An 18,707-nucleotide genomic window follows, 5' to 3' on the forward strand; every position below is an offset into this window, starting at 1 on the left:
ACAAACTATTTAGTTTTGTTGAAATAACTATGTCTTATGCAAACTTTTTTTTATCATACATGTAGTTAACATGTAAGGTGGTAAAATGGTATCCAGTCAAGGTAATGTAACTGTGCATGAAAAACTTGAATGAATAAAACCAGTCTCACAAAGGCATGATATGTATATATATATGTATCACAAGTTTGATTTTTTTAGCACCATGCATGATTGATCACTGGTGTTCTGTTACTTTGATTTGTTGCAACTGAAAAATGTTCATGTTTGACTTGGGTTTGATTCAAGCAAACTTTATGTTGATCATTTGCGGCATTTTCATTTTCATCACCTCCTGTTATGTTCATGATGCCAATCAAGGTACCATTTTAGTGTGTCTTAATGCTTGGTAAGTAGAATTAGAAGGTAAGTAACCATAATATCAAGATTTACAATTTCGTTAATCTTATATACTTTACATGTAGTGATTTGTTTACATAACTGTGGAATGAAAGGTCATAAAAGGTCTTATGTTTGAAATATGTGACAGCAAGTGACACAATTTTATATTTATTTTTTAAATGTATTTCCTGGTATCAGTTAAGTTCATTTTCTAACAGGATGGGAAATGTCCTGACATTGGAAGTAAACCCCATTTGTGGTACTCATATGAATTTTTACTCATAATAACCTTACAAAAGTTTGAAAAGGTACTATTCTAGAGAATTTTATCTCTTCAGAGGAGGAGGTACATGTATCTTATTTGGTAATTTTGTCAAAAAGAACTCAAAAGATTTGCTTAAAAATACTTACCTAGGTGTCAATTCTTAAATAACTACTGTTACTCAATTTAATAATAAATAAATAACTTCAGACATATGAGGACAACACATCTAACTAAACATTGTCTTCTATCCCACGATTGTTTTGCTTATTTTATGACTTTCCAGTTATAGAAGGTACAATTAGCTAGATGAAGATGAAAAACATTCCTTCCACTAAAAGTCATTGTACAATTTTGAATATTTTCAGTATTTTCATTTAAGGATGAAATTGAGAGTGAAAGGAGAAGAACGGAGCAGGAGAAATTCATTGTCCTATGTTCTAGAACAGACCATAATTATATGCATATTGAAGGCAATGATTCAACAGAACTTGTATTGGAGAACGATGACATCACTGTCATTGCCGAAAACAAAAAAAATGTTATACTACCTTAGAGTTAACTGATTTAGATGGATTGGAAACTTTCCACTTTTTAAAATAGGAAGGTGAAAGAATTTAGAAAAAACAAGATGAAAAACTTGGGTGATTAAATCAATTTAACTCTTTCTGCTCTGTGTAACTTTTGTAAAATATCTCTTTTGAAACTTTCAAGGTAATTTTGAAAATCATGTTGTAAAAAGGACATGTTACATAGAATTGATATTGCTCTAGCAGTCAAAAGTGTCTTATCAAGTATCCTATTTGGTATGGTTTGTACTTAATTTTTGCAAATCTCAATGATTTTCACTATCTCTTTCATTAAATCACGAGTCTTTCTCAGCTGTGGTAGTCATCTTCAAACACCATTTTAAACATGAGCTTGTTTTTGAGTGGCACAATAGGGTTAAATTATAATTAAACAAATTTGTACTTATTTATTACAGAAATCATTTATTGCAATTCAATATCAGGGTATTGTATATTTATACAAAAAAACATGTATATACAATATTAGTGTATTATAAAAAATATAGAAAGTATTTGTATGAGGCTAAGGAATGGGAAGTAACTGCGAAGCTCTGTCGAGCAGTTACTCCCCTTCTGAGCCGAATACAAATACTTTCTATATATCCAATCATAATTTGCCATAGTGATGTGCAACACTGTTTTAGTAAATGAACAGATCTAAAATCTGTACTTCATTATATCTGTACATGACATGACATGTATTTTCATTTTGATTCATATCTGCCATATCAATTTTTACAAGATTTGCTAGGTAGAAATTATTATAAAATATAATTATCACAAATATTGAAGTAGATACCACTTGTGTCCACTTGTTCATCTGCTGCAAACCACGTGGTCACCATGTGTTTAGTCCTTTTACAGTTGAATAATCCATTGTTGAACGGCTTTTACGCATATTTGTTGTAGTTTTGTAAACATCAAACTCTGTAGTTTTTGTTGCTTTCTTTGAATAAGTTGTTATACGAGTCTCGATATTTTTTCGCATTAAATCATGGAAATAGGGAACGTACATAGTAATTACTAGCATCTTCTGGTCATATGAATGAACTGCGCCACATGTAGAATCTCGCAACTCAGAAGAGTCAATTTTTCAATAAAAACTGATTCGAGAGTTGTCAAGTCTTTTTAAAGTAATAACGTTCATACACATAGTATTTAGGAACAAAGTATCATGTATTTCGCTGATTTTACTCACACTAATTGGTGATATTTGTCATTTTTGTTCACCGGTTCTGAACACTCGTTGTACTTTCGTTTTCAAGTTACACTTCCGGTTGCGCAATGTATTTTACTCATAGTAGAAATGTACTTTTAACAAAATATAAAACAAATATGTTTTGCATCATAGAATGTTTTTATTGTTAAAATAATGTACAATTAGAATATTATTGTATTTTATCTGGATTACTTTCTTTTGATTACCGCTATAACCTTGGTTCCCTTGATTACTCTTATAAATTCTTATTAAAATATTTGTGAACTTGTTGGAAGTGAACGTTTTTCCAACAACGCACGTCTTCCAACAAGTGACGTTATTACGCTAAAAAATTAGTCTTGCTGAAACCTTTGGCTGTAAACTTTAGTATTTTTTTAAGAGCTATATTTTTAAAGAATGAGTATTTATTTTTACTTCAAATGTATATTTTTTGTTAATCTTTTAAGAGAAAAGTCAAGGATAATGGTAAATTAGAAATTTTGGTTTATTATAAATATAGTTAAATTCTGAACTTTCGCAGGCAAAGCTTAAGTTAATTAAATATCAATTGCATAGAACTTTGCCAATCATCAGTATATTTTTGAAATAGTAATAAATAGGAGATATTTGGATTTAAGGTAGTTTTCTGGAGGCAAGAAACTATTCTAAAAATGTAATTATATTGGAGGCCAATATTTGTACAAATAAACTTTTCATCGTACAACCTCAACGAGGAGTTGAGAAGTACTATTGGTTAAATGAATTGGTGATAAACCAGTCATTTAAATTATATTATAGTCAGAATAAGGTTTTCTGACAACTCTTATCAAATCAAAAAATATTTTTCTAAATTAATATTTGTTTTAGCAGGACTCAACTCAGATATTTTCCCATGCATATTTTTAATTTTATTGTAATTTCATGGGTAAGGAACCTATGATTATTCATTGTACTATCTTTAAGTATTGAAGATATATTTTGGTACTACAATGGATTCTTGCCACATGTACTAAATATAATATGATAAAAGTGAATGATAAAAGTGAATGAGTGAATACTTATGATATGTTGTTTCACTAGATCTCAGTTACTGTAAATCCAAGGTCAATAACCCCAACATAGTGAGTGTCTGCATTTCAGTCACACACACACACACACACACACACACACACACACACACACACACACACACACACATATATATATATATATAAACTAGTAGCACCCCTAGCCGCTACAGTATGTATAATGTTAACTATTTTTGTTTTATTTAAGGGCCTTTCAGTATAAAATTAAGACTCTTCTTATGGTGGAAGATATTTTCTTTGTACACCACTGCACAAACATTAGTTTTTCAGTCTACATATATCCTATATTTTTACTTAATGGTAGTTGCGTTTGTAAATTAGGTCTGTACTTTTGGGAAACCATACATTCATCTTCCATTAAATTCAACTAAATCAATCGAAATTAAGAATGATAACTTTGACAAAGGACCAATTTCATATATATATATATATATAAAACCGCACCAGGTTGACATTTTCAACTTGGTGGGGTTGTTTTCTCTTTGACTTATACATCATACCTATTCTTGTTATATATATACAAACGTCTCAGAAGGAGGGACAACCAAAAGTTTGCTTCGCAAATTTGACAGTTCTTACATCGTTGGGAATTTTAAGACTGATTATGTGGTATGTAGCTGTTTTCTTAATATTAAAAACAAAAAGTGCATTCGATGACATTTTGACATACATTTACGTGAATCACCTCCTGTCTGATTTTTATAAAGACTGCTACTTAAATAATGATAGTCAGAGTTGCTGTTGATTCTTGACTGATTTGTTGTAATAGTCAAACTGGATCTTTTTGATAAAAGCATTAGTCAGGGAAAAAAAGATTTATTTAATTACAACAGGAGCTGTCTAAAAAAAGCATTACAATCTTGATTACTACAGCTATATACAATGTATAGCATAAAAGGCTGTAATAATAATATAGGCAAAATAATGAACATGTAAATTATATTTTTCATAGCTCTAAGTAACTTGTTTATGAACATATTTCATAGCCTACTTAGGTTGTTAAAATTACAGATTAAAATATTCATTATATGAGTACTTCAAGGTTGAGTAAAAACAGTATTTTAAGCAACATTTAAATATTTTTCAACCTGGATTTGTCTCCTACATTATGAACTGAAAATTTTAAATCTATTTCCTACTAGAGAAATTATTGATAGAAACATGCCTAACAGTTTTAAGAACAAATATCCTTCTGCTAGAATTATATTAGACTGTACAGAAATTTTTGTGCAGAGAGCACACAGCATTATTAATCAGTATGTTAGTTTTCTGCATACAAGCACCATAATACTTTTAAATTTTTGGTTGGAATTACTCCATCAGGGGTTATTTCTTTTGCATCAGAAGGATGGGGAGGTAGGGTATCTAATCGGCAGATCACTATGGAATCAGGTGTTTTAGAATTGTTGCAGGAAGGTGATAGTGTTATGGCTGATAAGGAATTTACTATAAAAGATTTGTTAGAAAAACAAAAGTGTACGTTGAAAATTCCTCCTTTTCGAGGTGCTTCTGCACATTTTCCACTACAGAGGTCTTAAGAATACATGTAGAAAGAAGTAACGGTAAAGTTAAGAATTATCACATACTAGATGGTATATTACCTTTGCAAATTGCGCCATTATCTACTAAGATTTTTCAGGTTATTTGATGGCTTACGAACTTTGATGTTCCTTTGATGAAATGAAGAAGGTTTTTTTTAATGTTTTAGTATTGTAGATTTTACTTATAAGCTTAGAAGCTGGCCCAAGCCTGTTGTTTTATGTAACCTGTTAAAAATTTGATTAATTGTGCACTGTTAATATAAGGGAATTACATGTTATGATTAATAGTGCTATGGTGTTGTTATAATGTTTCATTGGATGTAATTCTTCTCCATTTTAATCTTGATTCACTGCAAATTTTGAGCATTCATTTGTCATTGTTTGTTTTAATTTCTCTTGTGGAAATATATCAGTTATTTTAAATTTATTTTATGACGGTGCATAGTGAATAGATATCTATTGTACATGTATAATATAAAAAGGAACATTTTTCTTCACTTAATTATTTTCTAACAAATTTGGAACTACGAAAGATATGTAAAATTCAACTAATTTTGACATCAATATTACAACATATTCTTTATCAAAATTAATTCTTTCTATGAATATGTTGTTTTCTTTTGATGCCGTCCAAACAACAAAATCACACAATGAAAGTCATTTCATTGCCATCTCTCCTTGAACTTCGGCAATGTAATTGTGTTCAAAAGTTGCTCTTACAAGCCTTTAATATCTACACCATGTTGATGGATTACCTCCCTTCAGAGATCTTTTCTAGATTTGATTCCTAGATTTAATATCAAAATTTCATTAAAATCCATTAAACAGTTTAGGAGGATAAAATTATGATAAAACAGTTAGACATTACATATTCAAGGTTAATCACTTATTTCTTGTCTATCTAGGTTTGATCAATGGATGATCTGGGACACCAATGATTTAGGTCTGGACCCAGCTTTCTTTACCGATCTAAAAATTGAACTTGTGATTTGTCCTCTATGGAGCTCCTTCCACAACTCTGACTCTCTTTGCTTCCTTGTAATTTTTTCAATGTGTTCTACCAATTTTTCACTGATGGATACTGGAGGAACTTTTAAAAAAATATATATAAATGTCATTATTTAAAACTTTAAGTTAGGTAACTGCATTAAATCTTCCTCTTAAACTTAAAGATTGGGGCACGAAAAGCTGGTGGACTTTTGCTAGATTTCTACTGGATTCTTAATGATGATAGGTTACAGACCACCAATTCAACCAATGAGCATTTAGAACGTACGCAAAAAAAGTCCTACGCAGAAATTACACCTGTTCCTCATAGTGCTGTGAAAAAAGTTCTTATCTCATTTAAAAAATTTAAACAGTTTCTGAAAGAAAAAACATTTCTGTACATTTTATAGGAGCATTTTGCTTCTTGTGATGTGAAACCTAATCTCCATAATGATTTCTAAATATACCCTATCTTGTGAAAACACTGGGATTTCCCATGCTATTCATAGACACTTCATTTCCGGTGACCAGTACTGCACTGCAAGTCTGTTAACCCCACATGCCATTCTGAGGATTGTGAGCTGACATATGTAGAATCATGCTGATATATAGTCCTCTGCAGGTTAAAGTTAAGGTAAAGTCCAGAGAAGCCATTGAATATTGTGAAATTAGCATAGAAGCCCATGGGAAGTGGAATTAGTGGTTTTTAGCCTGATACTAAATTAGTGCTTCCGGTAGATATCACTTTCATGTGATACACTTTAAAATAAAATTGTTACAATGTTAAAGCATCAATATTTCTGCATTTCTACTACAAATACATTTTGACCTTATTTTTTATCATTAATAAAGGAAAGAAAGGTAAGTCGAAATGTTTTGTTAATTCAGTAGAAACTAACTGTTATCAGTGGAAAAAAAATCACCTTTAACATGTTATTTGTCAATATGTCTTCATCAGAAATTACTGTTTCTTCATTTTCCATAAATGGAGCATCATCAGGTATGTTCCACAAATGAGCAATTCCTGAAAAAAAGTTTTTTTTCAAGGGTACATGTGTGCTTAAAACCATTATAATCCATAAGGATGAATGGGTGGACGTTTTTCATCACAAGACGAGAAGCAGATCTAGATATTCATAAATAGGGGATTCAAGCTACTCTGTAAATTTAGCAAAATTTCCAACAAAAAGGGTTCTAAACAATGGGGTCCCTACTTGATTAGCCCAATAATATCATAGGGTTTTATTTTACTTTGCAAAATGTTGTAGGTGAATATTTGATGTTCTTGTACTACTGACCAGAGCAATACCGGAGTAATACAATAACATGTACATGTAACAAAGCATTACAGTCAAAGCTAGAATGGTGATGATGAAATTGTTTTGATTGCTGCTGACTCCCTTTTAGAATAGAAAAAAATATTTAAAGTGATATACCAAGTTTTTGATTACCAAATTAGCTCATTGCATATACATTGTAGAACAGAATTTGGACGATAGAAAAATACAAGAGATTTAACTAAAAAGGGGAGTTGATTGCCTAGGAAGTTTTCTTCACATTAAAATATTTATATCTACCATAATAACTTTTTATTTTTTTCATGTACATTGAAACTAATTTTTATGCCCCGCGACAAACTGTCTTGTCTTGCTACCTCCTCATACAGTTTTTGAACTATATCTAAAATATTTTACAGGATATTTCTACACATGATGAAGGTGTGCAGGGTCAAAGGATATTGATTTTCGTGAAATTTTACAGAAATTGGTGATATTTACACTTGTTATTTTACTCAGAAACAGGGATATATGGCTTGTTCGGCTATCTCCTCATACAGATTTTGAACTACATCTAAAATATTTTACAGCATATTTTTACATGTGATGAAGGTGTGCAGGGTCAAATGATTTTAATTTTCGTGAAATATTACAGAAATTGGTGAAAGTTAAATTTAATTATTTTCGTCAAAAATAGGACTATATGGATTGAATGGTTATCTCTTTCCGTAGATTTTGAACTACATCTAAAACATTTTTTGCAGGATGTTTTTACACATAATGTGCAACGTCATAGATCTTGATTTTTCGTGAAATATTACGGAAATTGGTGAAAGTTAGACTTAGTCATTTTCATCAGAAATAGGGCTATATGGCTTGTATGGCTATCTCTTCATCTAAAATATTTTTGCAGGATGTTTCTTTATATGATGATGGTGTGCAAGGTCATAGGATCTTGATTTTCATAAAATATTACAGAACTGGGTGATAGTTAGACTTTGTTATTTTTGTCAGAAATATATCCCAAGCAACAAAGTTAGGGATTGTTATGGGGGTATTAACATTTTTTATGTGTCCATTAACACGTCCGTCGGTCCTCTTTTTCACATCGCAACTAGTCTGACATAACCAAACAGAATTTCATGACACTATGTGGCCAGATACAATATGTATATATGCATATATTTAGGCATTTCTTATCCCCAAATTGCGGGGGTTCCTGTGATAAACATACCTTCTAGTTTTTTCTGTCCTCTATCAAAATCAAACAATTGTTTCATTAGCAGTGCATGTACTTTTTTAACAAGGCAATACCTGTATTTGGGAAGACTTTCTTTAAGTCTTTTAGATTCTTCAATACCAAACTAGAGTAGGTGTTTTTGTCTTCTTGATGTCTTGGATCAAATTCCTGAATACTGGTCTTGGTCTCCGATTTCTTAAATGTCAAATTATTGACAGGAACAGGATCTTGTTTCTGTTGTCTAGGAACAACCCATTTACATTTTGAAGAAGTGCAGCTATATGTACCCATTTAAAGCAAACAACAGTTCCCCAACATGACTGCATGCCTGACCTAAACTTTATAATATAAGTAACATTTATGTGCATACTTATTGATTATTGAACAATAATTCAATTTGATTTGTATTAAGCATTCTGATTAGTTGATTCTCTTTGAGCAGAGCAGGTACATTTATTTCTCTACAACCTGGTTTGGCACTATGACACCATTGATGTGTCAACAATCCATAAATAAGAAATAGAATTAATTGGTACATTTCTATTTTTTGATTAGGTTGTACAAAATAACCTGTTCAAAAACAGAAACATTCCTTACTTATGGCATACTTTGCATACTACTGCTAACTTAAGTAAAATTAATTATAGATTTACCTTCTTGCATTAACAGAAGCAATAATTGCTCTTAATACTTTTCTTCCGTGTACATGTACAAGTATATAACAAAAACTTGAAATTGAAAAAAAAGTCTAAAGATTCAATGTCTTCAACATGAAGATTCTAAAGATTTACATGATTCCAAAATTTCTGGCAAAAATAATTTAGTCATTGTATAGGTATGTACATGTATGTCTTTATATAGTTACAACTTTAAACCATTAGGATGTCAGAATTATTTTGTCTTGAGATTTTTAATTGTAAACATACCGAATTGGGCATTGGCAATATGCATACTGCACAACACAGTTATCAGAAGTTGTAATACGTACGTAGACTGCGTACTTCCCTTTTTTCATGGAGGCAAGTGGCCTTAATATATACCACTGTACTTATAATATATATCACTGTACTTATAATCTATATAAACATAAACATAGTATATATTTGTTCTTATGTATAGATAATAAAATAATGGCATATAGAAGCTTATCAGTTGTATACTACATGGTAACTAAACAGACTACCGGTAAATGTATGAATGCATGTATCTGGTGGAGTCACCGGGAAATCTCCTCCGTTTGCACCAGCAAAATATTATTCGACATAAGGCTAATTTATGGCTACCTTGAATTGAATTTATTCTTATAAAGCTTGAAACAAAAAATATTGACTACAGCAAATTACAAACATGATCACTGACAAGTTATTTCACGGTTATAATGCTGTTTTGGATGCTCATTGAGATAACGTTTAAAATCTGCACGAGGATAATAATTTTCTTTGTTCATTTAAAATTTCATTTTGTATAGAAAAATAACTTGAATTTGAAGGAATTAGTAGACAATCAATCTGTAAATAAGACTTCACCCTTTAATAGTTGATACAGACCAACAAAAGGGAATAGATCATTGAGATAATGTCAGTGTTATTCATTAGATAAAGTTTAGGATGAAAAATACTTATTATGATAAATATAATTGAATGCCCTTCATTATATATGTAATGAGCAAATGGAGACATTTATTTAAAATGTTTAAATGTACAATTTCAGAAATTTGGATACTAATTCTGAATCTAATTGTATATTTCTCCCGAGAACATTTTACTCATAAGAAATTACATATGATTATAATTCTGAATATTCTCTTTATTTAGGTTCAAAAACACCGGTTCTGCCCCAGTTCTGAATTGAAATTTTCTATCACAATTGACAATGTGTCAATCATTTGTATGTAATTCTATGCTCTATCAAAGGGCCATGTAATAAAAATAGCTTGCCAGACAATCTCTATCACTGCTGGAGTAGTATATCCCCTACCTGGTTACATACAAATGACTTGAAATGTAGCACTACATATTAGTTTACTTAAGGGGATTTAGCAGAGTCTTTGAATAGATATAAATACATGTACATATGTCTACTAATAAGGGTTTTTTTACATCCTTTACTACCCTGTCGGGTCTCCCACGGACGGCTACATATGAGTGTACATGTACATGTATATATACCCTCCCTGGTTATATATACAATATACTGCATACAAACCTTAACAAAATTAACAGGTGAAAAAGTTCAAATACAAGGTGCAGTAATATGGTGAACAAAAGTGACAATTTTTTGAAAAACATTCAAAAAGTATGTGTACATGTACCTTAGAGACAAAAATATCCTGAATATCCCCTGCCTCAAAATGTCGAATAGCCTTGTCCATTCCCTTAAAGTTCATTACTGTTCGCCCCGAGTCTTCCATGTCACGGGCAATCATAAAATTATATATGTCAATGAACGTGGGATTCGGGAGTTCTTCTACTTCCTTGACTAAGGAATATACAACGTTATTAAATGGGGGCAAGTTTTCATCTTCTAGGGTAGGCTTGAAAATCCCTACATTGGATGACAGGGGTTAAAGAACTCGATGAAACCTGATCAGTTAGAATGCCTGAAATAAGCTCTTCTTTTTGTCCGGATTCTGATAAACCAATTTCACTACAAAGCTTTTTTAAATTAACTTTTGTTAATTTCTTCAATTTCTCTCGAGTAGCCATTGTTGTTTTAGTCCTCGCGGAAGTAGTTATGCGCATGCACGAAAATTAGCACAAAAGGGTCTATTGTGAGAACATTAATCGAAAAGGGTGTTATTTTTCCCCCCTTTTCCATCTCCTCCATATATGCTTTCATCCTGTGCTAGTGTCTTAGTGCCTGCTATTTTATAAAACATAGTATTTGGCTATTAGTTTTGAAAATACACTCCTGATTTGTACTAAAGTTCAATACTTTCTTATGACAAACTACTCAAAATTTCTCTGCGGACTCCCTCAGCTTTATTTCAACAAAGTGAAACCAAATTTTCAGAATTGTCCTAACCATATATTACTTCCAGAACCTTTATCTCATTATCCGGCTTGTATGGATCCGCCACTGAAATATTATAATCTGCGTTATTTAAAACCTTTTTTTAAATTATTTGTACATTTAGTGTATCACTTTGTGTGTTTATTTTATATTTCCGATAAAATCCAAAGATGACAAAAGGGAGACAAACTTGAAATACAATATACCAGAATACATGTCAATTTTGTCTTATAATCCTAATTTTTGAAATAAAATTGTACCCTGTATATGCTAGATGAAAGGTTAACACGACAAAAGGGAGGCAACCTTGAAATGACCTTGATATGTATATATAAATAATGAGAATGTTAGAAAAAGTGTCAAAGGCCAACATTCGAAAACAAAATATCTGATAAATAAATTATGCAATGCAAAGTAATCACAAGAATCACTCACAGAGTAGCATTACGACCCCTAACTAACACCATGAGTAGTTTCCACGACAACATCGAGGACAACTATGTACTTTCAAGGGCCATTATTTATGACCTATTACATATATCTTTTGTAATATGAAAACCACATTTTTCTGTACATTTTATTCAAAACTTATATTCCGCTTACTTATTTGTAACGTAATGAATTATAGTTAATACGGGAAGCACAGAAAAACGCTCCAAATAAAAAAAATGCAATTTAATATGTGTTAAATATGGAAATGTATTTAAGACATTTTCTTGAGGTGGTTCTCGACATTTTTATCCCGTCATATTCACATTTTTCGCAACAACTGGAGTTAAAAAATGCGATGAAATGTATAAAACGTGATTTTGTCGATATTATTTGTGTCGCAATGTTCAAAAACATTAATATATATTGATATAAATTTTACCGATTTAAATCGATTTATATTACAAGCAAATAATACAAATCGACAAATATTCTATGTCGATATATTTTTTATATAGAATTGTTATACAACAAGTGAAGGTGTCGATAGTAAAGAAATCGACAAAATTCGAAATACATCTCGATATCGACAACCGTGTTAATTTTTGTCGATATCATGAATTATTTGGCGAAAAAGGTGAATTTTAAGAGATAAGAATGCTGAATATATCGAGGATCGGAACAAGTGAATGTCCTAAATACGTTTCCATAGTTAAGCCATCACAGAAATAAAAATACACTTAATGGCAAACGTCGAAAAAAATGGCTATGAAAGAAATTCAATGTTATTTGTGACACTCATTAAGATAAGAATAACGAATAAAACAACAGATGATTTGGACAGGTATGTACAAATAATATGTTTAAAGGCGAAAATTTGTCACAAGAATTTATCAATTATTAGTATGTTTATATTGATGTTTTACATGTACAACAATAGGAAAATTCGAAAACAAACAATAAACAATTACCTATTCCAGTACAAAAATTCTGACTATTTTAAAATAATCAAACCATGTTCCATCACTTTAAACGATATATTTGACTAAAACGATGACGAACCACATTCTACCATATCAAAATGTGGTATTAAAAATTGCAAAACATGCAACATTCTTATAACCGACCCTTACTTCTCCAGTTCCCTTACAAACAAAACCTTCCATACAAGAAGTCATGATGACTTAAGTTGCAAATCAACAAACTTAATATATGGATTAGAATGCAACTTATGTGGTTTAATATATGTCGGAGAAACGCAAGAACGATTAAATAAAAGAATGTGCGGTCATCGTTCGGGAATTAACACCACCAAATTCCCGACAGTTTATGAACACTTTAATCAACAAGATCATTCAGTCCTCTCCATGAAAGTTCGTGTTTTAGAAAAAAATTACCATCCTACGAACAGTCCCGTTCTAAGTAAAAACTATCGTAGGGAAAGAGAGGAGTACTGGATACGCAGACTAGGTACTGCAATACCTTACGGATGCAATGACAACATCAAAAGTATAGGAAACCTTTCAAGCCAATATAACAATAGCATGAATGTGATGAATTTATTTGACAAAAATCCAAGACGGGAAAGGAGTCATGGCCATCGCCACTATACGTCACCTAAGTTACATGATGTCTCCATAGATGGTCTCCTTCCTTTCATACAAAAACCTCTTGGACTTCATCACATTAGAACCAAACTTTATTCTATACCTCTCACTCTACTACACTCCCTTTACAAAACAAGTCTTGACACTCCTGTTTCTAACCCCACCTCATCATTATACAGACTTGTTGCCATCATTTTGGATATTGGTTTCCACAGACTCTTTAAACCAGTTTGTGTGAAAAGTCAAGATGAAGAAAAACGATCATTTCTTCCACTTCCGTTTGTCAACAAAGGTATAGATGCAATTAATTTGGCTAACATCCTCCATCACAAAAACGTTACCAACAAAATTCCCCCATATTTCAAAGACAAATCCATACCAATTATTTCATATTCCTATACTTCACCCATTGCATCCAAAATTTTCAATTATAAAAGGCTATTGCAGAACCGCTTTCAAAACTTTTAACTTCTATACTCACAACTGTCAAAGAGGGTCTACAGTCCTACCACAACACTTGTTACTCCCGTAGTGGCATTAATTAAATGTGGATCCTGAAAAATTCGAAAGATCTTTTGGAGACAATCAGTTCAATACTATTATCCGAATATAACAGCATTAAAACCTATGATTTTTCGACACTGTATACTTCTATTCCCCATACTCAGTTTAAATCCCGACTTAAAAACATTATACATCGTTGTTTTTCCAAAAAAAATGGTACACCTAGATACAAATATATAGTTCTTGGTAGAGATTCCTCATACTTTGTAAGAAATAATTCCAAATTATCTTCCAAATATACAGAGGAAGATGTTTACAAAATGCTGGAATTTTTAATCGACAACATATTTGTCCAGTGTGGTGGACGTGTTTTTCAACAAACGGTCTGCATTCCAATGGGAACAAATTGTGCTCCTTTACTTGCTGACCTATTTCTTCACTCTTATGAGGCTGACTTTATAGCTGATTTGATCAGAAAGAAAGAATGTCGTTTGGCTAGATCCTTCAATCTCAGTTTCCGCTATATAGATGGCGTAATATCTTTAAACAATCCTAATTTCGGGGATTTCATACATCGCATCAACCCAAAAGAACTTGAGATAAAGGATAATACAGACACTGCGAAGTCAGTCTCATATCTTGACCTTCACTTAGAAATCGATGGTAAAGGAAAACTATTGACCAAACTTTACGACAAACGTGATGACTTTTCATTCAGAATTGTCAACTTTCCTTTCATCTGTGGCAACATCCCTTCGGCTCCTGCGTATGGAGTGTTCATATCACAACTCGTACGTTATGCCAGAGATTGCCAAAACGACGCAGACTTTTTGTATCGCGCTAGAACTCTAACAAATAGGCTTCTGGAACAGGGTTATGTTGCTACAAGATTGAAGTCATCACTACAGAAGTTTTATGGTCGTCATCATGAACTCGTGGATCTTTATGATGTATCCATCAGCATCATGAAAACTGATTTATTCAACGGGTCATAGTTTACCTTTCCTCGTTTGTCTACCCCGGACTTGACTATTTATGAGCAACTCGGCGGGTGTTTCTAGAAAAGCAGAGGACGCTTACCCTACCGGTGCACCTGGTCCATCCTCCTAGTTTTTAGTGGAGTCCGAGTTGCTCATTTACTTTTGTTACTTTGTATGTATGATTTTAGTTCCTTTTGTTCTTGGTTGTGTGTGTCTGTTATCCATGTCTGGTCCCTGGATTATATTCTTTTGATTACCGCTATAACCTTGGTTCCCTTGATTACTCTTCCTTAAATGCAATAGAGTTATCTTTCTTCTGTTTCAAAAATAATATTACTAAATAATGACTACTAATAACTAATTTACTTATTTGACAAAAAAAATGGATATGGAGAAACGCGCGAATTCCACCAGCATATATCCTAAATCCAAGATATTACTTACTTTTAGGGATCACCTAAAGGTCTTCAACAATAGGTAAACACTACACAAGCTTTTAAGTTCGGTAACATTGCTGAAGATCGAATTAAAAAGTAATATAGCGACGCAAGGAAACATTAATGACCAAGTTTTCCTGATTTTGGGCGGCTGCATTATATTTGCGGTGGGGTTAAATAATAATACCTTAACAGTATCCCTTTCATGTAAGACAGAAAAAATAATTTGTTTCGATGTAGTTTTCGAAATAGTGGATGTTATCAATTTATATAGTATTTCATTTTTCATGTCGTCCTTTTTTACAACTCCCATTTTATACTTTTCCACGTTAATAAAATATCACTTTTATAAACTCTTGCTAACCAACCAGAAGTAAACGTTAGTAAGTTTTTATTTCGAGTGTTAAATTATTCTACGTAAAATAATTCAATATTAATATATGTCATGTGTAGGGAAACCAAAAATTCAGAACACTTACTTTAAACAATCCTAGTATCGGACATTTTACACATTTAAACTTGAGATAATGGATACCACAGACGCTGTGAAGTAAGCCTATCTTGTTCTACAAATAAAAATCGATGTAAAAGGAAAGCTATTGACCAAGCATACAACAAACGCAATTACTTTTTATACCGTATTGTCAACTTTCCTTTCATCTTATGCAACATCCCTTCTACAACTGCATATAGAGTTTTCATATCACAAGTAAAACGTTATGCTTAAGCTTGCCGTAACTACACAGACTTTTTGTACTGCACTAGATTTCTTACAATAAGGCTTCTGGAACAGGGTTATGTTGTTACAATATTGAAGTCATCACTAAAGAAGTTATATGGATTCAGGAACTTGTGGATCGTTACGGTTTATCAAACTGCACCACAAGAACGATTTGTTCTATGTGTTATAATTTTCCTTTCCTCTTTCGTCTACCCCGGACTTTACTTTTCATGAGCAACTCGACAGTGATTTCTAGACAAGGAGAGGACGCTTTATTCGATAATAACATTATAACACAAATAAAGTAAAATATCGTAAATTACTCCAAGGGGTGAACAAAACTTTGAGTTCAATGGAGAAGACGACAATTAAATGGTAAAATGAAAAAGGTTTCAAAAAAGAAACTAGAAAACATTTAAATAATATATAAGAGATATATAAAACCTATGTGTTAGCTTAATTGTAAATACAAATACAAGCAGTATCCTTATTTTTGTTTAACAAAAACTGAAATCAAGGAACCTATGATTAAAATGGTAGTCGAAATAACATGTACGAGGGAAAACAGGAAAGAAATAAAACACGAAAAAATGTGAAATAATCAAAACAACACTTACAAAGAAATAACATGAAATCAACTACAATATAAAAGCAGTAGTAGTATAAGCGTCCATTTCTTTTCCAGAAAGATTCGCCAAGATGTTCATATAAATGTTTCGTCCAGGTTTATCGAATTAGGAAAACTAGGAAACGGTGAATAGATTCTATTCTAGTGACCAAATGGTCGCACCATCACGGTCCACGATGTCATGATGACAACCAAAAAACTTTTGTAGTCACTATTTTTGCTCATATATGTAAACTTTGTCATTTCCTTCATCAATTAATAACTATATTACAAACTATGATAGCTCTCCCATTTTTGTAAATGTCATACAGACTTAATTCCCTCTGACAATATTTGGTTTATTGCAGGTGTCAATAACTACGACATATGTTGTTAGTATTATCAATCATTAAAAATAGCAATTACTTGTAGTTTGTTGGTTAGTTTAGATAATTCATTGAATGCCTGGAAATTTGTCAAGGACAACTCCGACAAAGGTGAGTTTTTGTAAACTTTGTTTCTACCTAAAACATATGTAATGCAGCAGATATATACTTCGAATAACATAATTGTGCGATGAGCAGTGAAGTAGTCGTCTTTGAAAGAATCGTGCAAAATGTGAAAAATGTAATACACCCAAAAAGGCTACATATTTTTATTTTTGTAATTAAGTTGTTTTATGGGCCTATATTATGAAGTGTGTAATAATTCATTCCAATCTGTATGCTCTTAGAAGATGATCGACATTGCAAATTCAATAGATTTTATTGTACTTGAGTGTCATTTACAGAGTAATCTAATTTTATTCTGAGATCTACAATGTATTCTTTATAATTTTTATCTCCTAAGAACACGGGATACATGTAAATCCGAATGTTAATTTCTGTTTACTACGGCAGTTCAAACAAAATATCAAAAATAAAAATATGTAGGCTTTTTCACCCATGAATCACAGTTTGCGTGATTCTTAGAACCTTTAATTTTGTGATAAGATTGCCCTGAATGATTCAATATTTGGTTAGATTGCCCTGGATGGTTCAATGTTCAGTTAGATTGCCCTGGATGGTTCAATGTTTGGTTAGATTGCCCTGAATGGTTCGATGTTCAGTTAGATTGCCCTGGATGGTTCAATGTTTGGTTAGATTGCCCTGGATGGTTCAATGTGTGGTTAGATTGCCCTGGATGGTCTCAATGTTTGGTTAAATTGCCCTGGATGGTTCAATGTTTGGTTAGATTGCCCTGGATGGTTCAATGTTTGGTTAGATTGCCCTGGATGGTTCAATGTGTAGTTCGATTGCCCTGGATGGTCTCAATGTTTGGTTAGATTGCCCTGGATGATGCAATGTTCTGTTAGATTGCCCTGGATGATTCCAGTTTGGCTATATTGACCTGGATGATTCAATACTATGGTATGTTTGCCCTGCATGATCTCACTGTTTAGTTAAAGTGCTCTAGATGATCTAAATGTTTGGTAGAATTGCCCTGGATTAATCCATGGTAATGGTATATTTGCCCTGGATGATTTCAATGTGTGCTATAGTTGCCTTGTATGATTCCAAAGTGTTGTTAGTTTGTCATCGATGAACCAAATGTTTGGAGAGATTGTCTTGAATGATTTCAAGGTTAATAAGATTACCCTATATGATCACGATATTGTGGTAAGATCGCCCTGGATTATTCCAGGATATGGTATGTTTGCCCTGGATGATTCCAATGTGCGCAACAGTTGCCCTGTATGATTCCAAGTGCGGTTAGTTTACTCTGGATGATCCAAATGTTTGGGAAGATTACCTTGAATGATGACAATGTTTGGTAAGATTGCTTTCCCTGTATGTAGAATGTTTACCGTGGATGATTCCAGTATGCGGTA

General features: G+C 32.1%; 1 protein-coding gene and 1 pseudogene across 1 annotated transcript in view; both read left to right on the top strand.

The window, feature by feature from the left end:
• The first annotated feature begins 85 nt into the window (after positions 1-85).
• On the top strand, positions 86-5,179 carry LOC148597766 (uncharacterized; annotated as a pseudogene).
• A 12,082-nt stretch (positions 5,180-17,261) lies between these two features.
• The window catches only part of LOC148597767 (uncharacterized), a 32,183-nt gene continuing 30,737 nt past the window's right edge, over positions 17,262-18,707 (top strand). The window contains exon 1 of the mRNA XM_088562141.1: positions 17,262-17,334. The gene's annotated coding sequence lies outside the window, so the exon portion shown is untranslated. The remainder of the gene's footprint in view (positions 17,335-18,707) is intronic.

This window comes from Perna viridis, chromosome 14 (assembly GCF_037379345.1).
Source record: "Perna viridis isolate PV_CMFRI_1.1 ecotype Kerala chromosome 14, ASM3737934v1, whole genome shotgun sequence".
NCBI lineage: Eukaryota > Metazoa > Mollusca > Bivalvia > Mytilida > Mytilidae > Perna > Perna viridis.